We start from the raw sequence: 6,475 nt of genomic DNA on the forward strand, positions 1-6,475 counted from the left end.
ACCCCGAAGAACAAAATGAAACAAACAAAATAATGATAATAATAATTTTGGTCAAATGAAGTGTTTTGTTTGACCAAAACAAAATTAAATGTTTCATTTCAGGTTAACCAAAATGTTTTGTTTTTGTTTAACCCAATTGTTTGGGGTTTTTCCATTTTTGGGAAGCAAAAAATCTATTTCTGGTTGACCCAATTTTATTTTTATTTTTCCATAGTTTTGGGGTTGGCCATTGAACCAAAAAAAATCAGTGATTCACTCAGCTCTACTTCTGTCTTCTATTTCCTGCTCAGGGAGGGGAGTGGGATCTAGTGGTTAGAGCAAGGGGGCCCTGAGTGTTCTGGCTTCTATTTCCAGCTCTGGCATGAAGAAACATCTAATTGTTTAGAATAGAGGACTGAGAGTGATTACTCCTGGATTCTGTTTCTGACTCACTGTATGACTTTGAGAAAATTGATTCACCTGTCTGTGCCTCAGTTTACACATCTGTAAAATGCTGATTATGAAGAGTCTCACTTTCACACAAGAGATATACTGTGCCCAAATAAATGCATACATTGTATTTTCCTTTTTAAATACAGAATATTTTATTTTCTATATTCTGATTGGTATATTTTTATTATATTTCCCTTCTAAAGGCAGCTTCTTCTGCAGTACTGACATGAAAGGAGTGATTTTAAAGAAAGAAAGAAAGAAAGAAAGAACTATTAAATAAAACTTTTCTTTTATTCATATTGGTATATGTTGTTATACCTCCCTCCTAAAATACCCACTTCTTCTGCACTGGTCACAGAAAACAATAGGAAACAATCAAACATCTTCAGCATGGTCTTTGTCCCTAGCTGAAATGCTATAATCCTAAATGGTGGATCAGTGGATGCTGCTGCTGTGGGGCACTTATAAATCACTTGTCAGTTTATAACCAAGCCATCAGCACAGCAAACACAAGGAGCAGCTAAACTACACATGGGCAGCATTGAAAAGAACACTTAGGCCTTCATTTCTGATCCTGCCTGGGGCTTCTTGGGAAATGCCGAACATCCTCAATGACTGCAATGGGAGTTGTGGGTGCTCAGCAAACTCCAAGAGGCTGTCTGCACCCTGAAGAATCATGACCATGGACATCTTCCACTGGAACTAAAGCAGCAGCACCAGGGAATACAAAACCTCAATATTTCTGCACTGCCTCCTTCTTACCCCAGCTCAGAGTGTGTGTTTGATGAGCCCCAGGCACTTGTCAATTGAGACCCTCAACACCTCCTTGACCTTCTGGTTCCTGAGGCTGAATATGAGTGGGTTGAGCATTGGGGTCACTGCTGTGGTCATCAAAGAGGTGACCTTGTTGAGATTCATGGAGCTGACTTGCAAGGGCATGATGTAGATGAAGATGGAAGTGCCATAGCCAATGGTGACCACAGTGAAATGAGAGGCACAGGTGGAGAAAGCTTTCTCCCTGCCTTTGGCGGATGGGATACAGATGATGGTGCAGATAATATACACGTAGGAGATGACCATCAGCATCAGGGAGCCTAGCAACACAGGCAGCGAGATGATGAAGTTGATGAATTCCACCAGCCAGATGTTGGCACAGGTGAGGTATAACAAGGGCGTGCAGTAGCAGAAGAAACGGTTGATGATGTTGGGGCCACAGTAGGGCAATCCAAGTTTGATCACGGTAGGGACCAAGATGGAGAAGAATCCCCCCATCCATGATCCCACCACCAGCCAGACGCAGACCTTTCTATTCATGATGGTGCTGTAGTTCAGTGGGTAACATATGCCCACATCTTGATCGTAGGACATTGTGACCAACAAGACATACTCTGAAATGCCCAGCAGGAAATAGAAGTAGGACTGACCCAGGCAGCCATAAAAGGAGATGGTATTCCTCCCTGATAGGAAGTTCTCCAGCATTTTTGGGACCACAGTCATAATCATGGGGATTTCAATGAGGAACAGATTGCAAAGGAAGAAATACACGGGTGACTGCAGGCGGTAGTCAATGCATACCAAGGTGATGATGATGGAGTTCCCAATCATTGCCACCACAACATTCACAGCAGTTCCTGACAGCAGAATCTGTCCAGCCAGATGCCTAATTCCCCTTGGTAAACTTAGGATAGTAACATTTATACAACGTTATCCAGAGTTCGCCCACATCTGGGTGACAGAGGTATACAAATACAAATACCTCAAAAGCAATTGTACCTAATTCTCCTCTCCATCACCCTGGTGTAAATTAGTAATCACTGCACTGGAGTCCATTGAGCTGATTCTACTTTCTCTCACCGCAGTGCAAGTCAGGAGTAACTCCACTGGAATCAGTGGAGCTGCTTTCCCCATCCTCATTCCCATATTACACCAATCTTCACAAGCTAAGGGTCTGACTGAAGGAAATTAAGGTGGTTATCACAAAAGGAGATTTATTTAACTGATCTAATCCTGTCCCTTGCTCTTGTCCCTCCCTCTGCAACCATCACATGATGTCCTGAGAAAGAAAATGCTCAACCTAACCACCGTGACTGAGTTCCTTCTCCTGGGATTCTCTGATGTTTGGGAGCTGCAGATTTTGCACTTTGTGGTGTTTCTACTGATTTACCTGGCAGCCCTGATGGGAATCTTCTTATCTTCGTGGTCATAGCCTTCGACCACCACCTACACACCCCCATGTACTTCTTCCTGATGAATCTGTCGATCCTAGACCTTGGTTCCATCTCTGTCACCGTTCCCAAATCCATGGCCAACTCCCTCATGAACACCAAGTTAATTTCCTATGCTGGATGTGTTGCCCAAGTCTCTTCCCCCTTCTTCTTGCTGGCAGCAGATTTTTCCCTTCTCACTGTCATGGTGTATGACCAATATGTTGCCATCTGCCAACCACTGCACTATGAGAGAATGATGAACAGCAGAGCTTGTGTCCAAATGGCAGCCAGTGCCGGGATCAGTGGGATTCTCTTCTCTGTGCTACATACTGGAAACACATTTGCATTGACCTTCTGTGGAGGCAACATAGTGGATCAGTTCTTCTGTGAAATCCCCAAGCTGCTGAAGCTCACCTGTTCTGGCTCATATCTGAGTGAAGTTTGGGTTCTTGCCTTTACTGTGTGTTTAGTCATAGGCTCCTTTTGTTTTTATCATTGTGTCATATGTTCAGATCTTCAAATCAGTGCAAATCAGTTCAAATCAGTCCTCAAATCATCCCCTCTGAGCAGGGATGGCATAAAGCCTTCTCCACCTGCCTTCCTCACCTCACTGTGGTCTCCTTGTTTGTTTGCACTGGGGCCTTTGCCTACCTGAAACCCACCTCCAGCTCCCCATCTGCTCTGGATCTTGCGGCGGCTGTTCTTTATTCCGTATTGCCACCAATCGTGAATCCAATTATCTACATCATGAGGAACAAAGAGATCAAAACTGTCCTGAGGAGACTGACTGGGTGTAGGTAATTCACCAAGAATAATTTTTCTGTCTTTCTCTAATTAAAGTTTGCTTATGTAGTATCTTTAAGTATTCATTAATATCAGTTATTTTCATAACCACACAGCTTGCACACAAACATGTCTGATTTTGACGTCAGTTGCACCAATGCAAATCCAGATTAACTTAATTGATGTCACTGTCGCTGGGGTGATTTACACCAGTAGAAAATCTGGTCCCGTTGTGGAGTAAATGGGTGTAAATTGTGTGCACGAGAGGAATTCAGGCTTTCATTCTGTGCCAAAACAATACCCGTTACACTGCTTGGTCACTTGCACCCATTCCATGGCTACTGAAAACAATGATGGGAGTTGTCTTGCTTGCTTGTGTGTATAAATCAGTAGTGGCTTCACTGGAACCAAAGGAGTCAGACTGGAGTAAGACTAGGGTAGATCCTCATCATGTTCCATTGACTTTGGTGGCGCTAAAGCAATTTGCAGCATCTGTAGATCTGAGATACTGCCTCCAATGGAGCTGTATATCCATTACCACCAGCTGGGGACTGGGCCCACTGTCTTCTAAACCACCATTCATGGCCTAACCACTAGAGGGGGACAATGAGCCAGACTGTGTCAGTCTGGCTCACATGAACATTCAGGTGTGTGAGCGATGGAGAGACTGGCTAAAAATTACAGGGAGGTTTCTAACCACCGGTGGGGCGAGGTTCTGGAGCACCCTCCCAATAGGAGTTGTGGGAGGCAAATGACTGAATTAGTTGAAGAGAGAGCTGGACACATGTCTGATTGGGACTGTATGACGGGGCTACTTGTGATGGTGGGGGGCAGGGCTCAGCAACCCTGGGGCTCACTTACAGCATATGTCTTATGTTCCTAAAAGCTTATGCTTCAGGGTTTCATCTGGCCACTGGCAGGGGTCAGGAAGGGATTGTCCCCCCGACCCAGTGTATTCTGGGAGATTTTATTTAAATCTCTGAAGCATTGGGCACCCTTGGCTGGAGATGGGACATTGGGTGGGATGTGCCAGGGCTCTGAGGTGACACCGAACCATTCTCTCTTTCTCGGGTTCTTGGCTGGCTGGTTCTTGCCCACATGCTCAGGGTCTAACTGATCAACATGTGGGCATCAGGAAGGAATTTCCCCCCTGGTCAGATTGGCAGGGACATTGTGGGGGGTTCACTTTCCTCAGCAGCGTGTGGTGCAGGTAACTTCTCAGGATTTTCTGGGTGTATCTCAATAATTTCCCTGCCATTGTGGGGGCCTTGGGCACTGGAGCCCTTCAGTCTCTCCTATTCTTTGCCAATGGCACAGAACCATCTTGTGTCCTGAGGGCTGTGACATTTCAGTCTAATATCAGTTGTTGGGTTTGGTGTGCAGATGCTGAGTGGTGTTGGCATATGGCAGGTCAGAGTGGATCATCTGGTCATCCCTTCAGGCCTTGAACACTGTGACTTTATGGATGTGCGTGGATGGGGGAGAGGATAAGGGGACACACAGAGAATAAACTCCAGTAGAGTCCATGCCGTTTCTTTAGTACAACTGTCTGTGACGCCCTGTCCTCCTGGCTGCGGATAGGTGACTCCAGCTCAAATGAAGCCCTTGACCTCTGCAGCCACACAGTGTTGCTGTATAAACACCACCCATGGGGAGTGTGTGTTATGAGGCTCCTCTGTGACCCACCTAGGGGATAGGGGGCTGTTCTTGTGGACGTCAGGTAGCCTGGCTGCTCAGCTCAAGCTGTAGAAGCTTGTACTCTGGATGTCTCTGGTTGAGTCCCCAGGGTGCCAGCCTAGATTAGATGGTGATCCTCGCATACGCGCAAGTGGCCTGAGAATTTCAGGGGACCTTATTCCTGCACTAATCAGAGGCTGATGTTGCCTACCAAGCTACTGCAGGACAGGAGCAGGTGTGAGACCTAAGAGGGGAAGAATTCTTTAGTGAGAAGAGAAGCAGGTTTATTCCTGGATCATCTCAGACATGCCCACTCCTAGTCCCTCTGCACCCTGGAGACCGAAGATCCATGGGACGGGCAGGGGTGTGTGTATTGCTCTCAGCTTAGGTTGGTAGAGCTGGTCAAAGTAACTTGTCATTGGGAAACGGTTTCCGCAACCTGTTTGTGACAAATGTTGCTATGTTTTTAGATGAGTTAAATAATCTGCCAATGTCTTAGAAAAATGTTTCCCAGCTCTTCCCTCGACTAGGTTGGCCACTGAGGCATTCCCAGAATACCAGATCTGACGGGTTGGATCACAGAAACCCCCTTGGGAACTGCCACATGTTGTGCCTGGACTACTTCTGAGCCTGTCTTCCCTGCCAGCTTGGGACTTCAGAGACTTGCCTGGTTTGAGCCCGACACTCTAGCCTGATACAAACAAATACCCAGGTCTGAACCACATCCCCCGAAAGCTGCAGGTTTAACTGAAAACAGCTTAAGAAGTGTTCTTGTCTCCAACACTCAGGTATCCTACTCCGAATGGGGTCCAAACCCCAAATAAATCCATTTTACCCTGAATAAAGTTTATATAGGATAAACTCATAAATTGTTCACCCTCTATAACACTGATAGAGAGATATGCAGAGCTGTTTGTCCCTCCCCCCAGATATTAATACATAATACATACTCTGGGTTAATTAATAAGTCAAAAGTGATTTTATTAAATACAAAATGTAGGATTTAAGTGGTTCCAAGTAATAACAGACACAACAAAATGAATTACCAAGCATAATAAAATAAAACACGCAAGTCTATGCCTAATACAGTAAGAAAGTGATTCAAGATGAAATCTCACTCTCAGAGATGTTCCAGTAAGCTTCTTTTACAGATTAGCCTCCTTCTAGTCTAGGTCCAGCAATTATTCACACCCCTATGGTTACAGTCCTTTGTTCTAATTTCTTTCAGGTATCCTTTGGGGGTGGAGAAGCTATCTCTTGAGCCAGCTGAAAACAAAAGGGAGGAGTTTCCAGGGGCTTAAATAGACTTTCTCTTTTGGGTGGAAATCCCTTCTCCTCTCCTATGCAGAAGCCAGCTGCAAGATACAGTTTTGGAA

The 6,475-nt window shown here is 45.3% G+C and overlaps 2 pseudogenes; one reads left to right on the plus strand and one right to left on the minus strand.

Annotated features, from left to right (window-relative positions):
• Positions 1-1,200: 1,200 nt before the first annotated feature.
• LOC101951590 (olfactory receptor 6M1-like) lies at positions 1,201-2,126 on the minus strand (annotated as a pseudogene).
• A 538-nt stretch (positions 2,127-2,664) lies between these two features.
• On the plus strand, positions 2,665-3,440 carry LOC135974534 (olfactory receptor 14A16-like; annotated as a pseudogene).
• The last annotated feature ends 3,035 nt before the right edge of the window (positions 3,441-6,475 follow it).

This window comes from Chrysemys picta, chromosome 12 (genome assembly GCF_011386835.1).
Source record: "Chrysemys picta bellii isolate R12L10 chromosome 12, ASM1138683v2, whole genome shotgun sequence".
NCBI lineage: Eukaryota > Metazoa > Chordata > Testudines > Emydidae > Chrysemys > Chrysemys picta.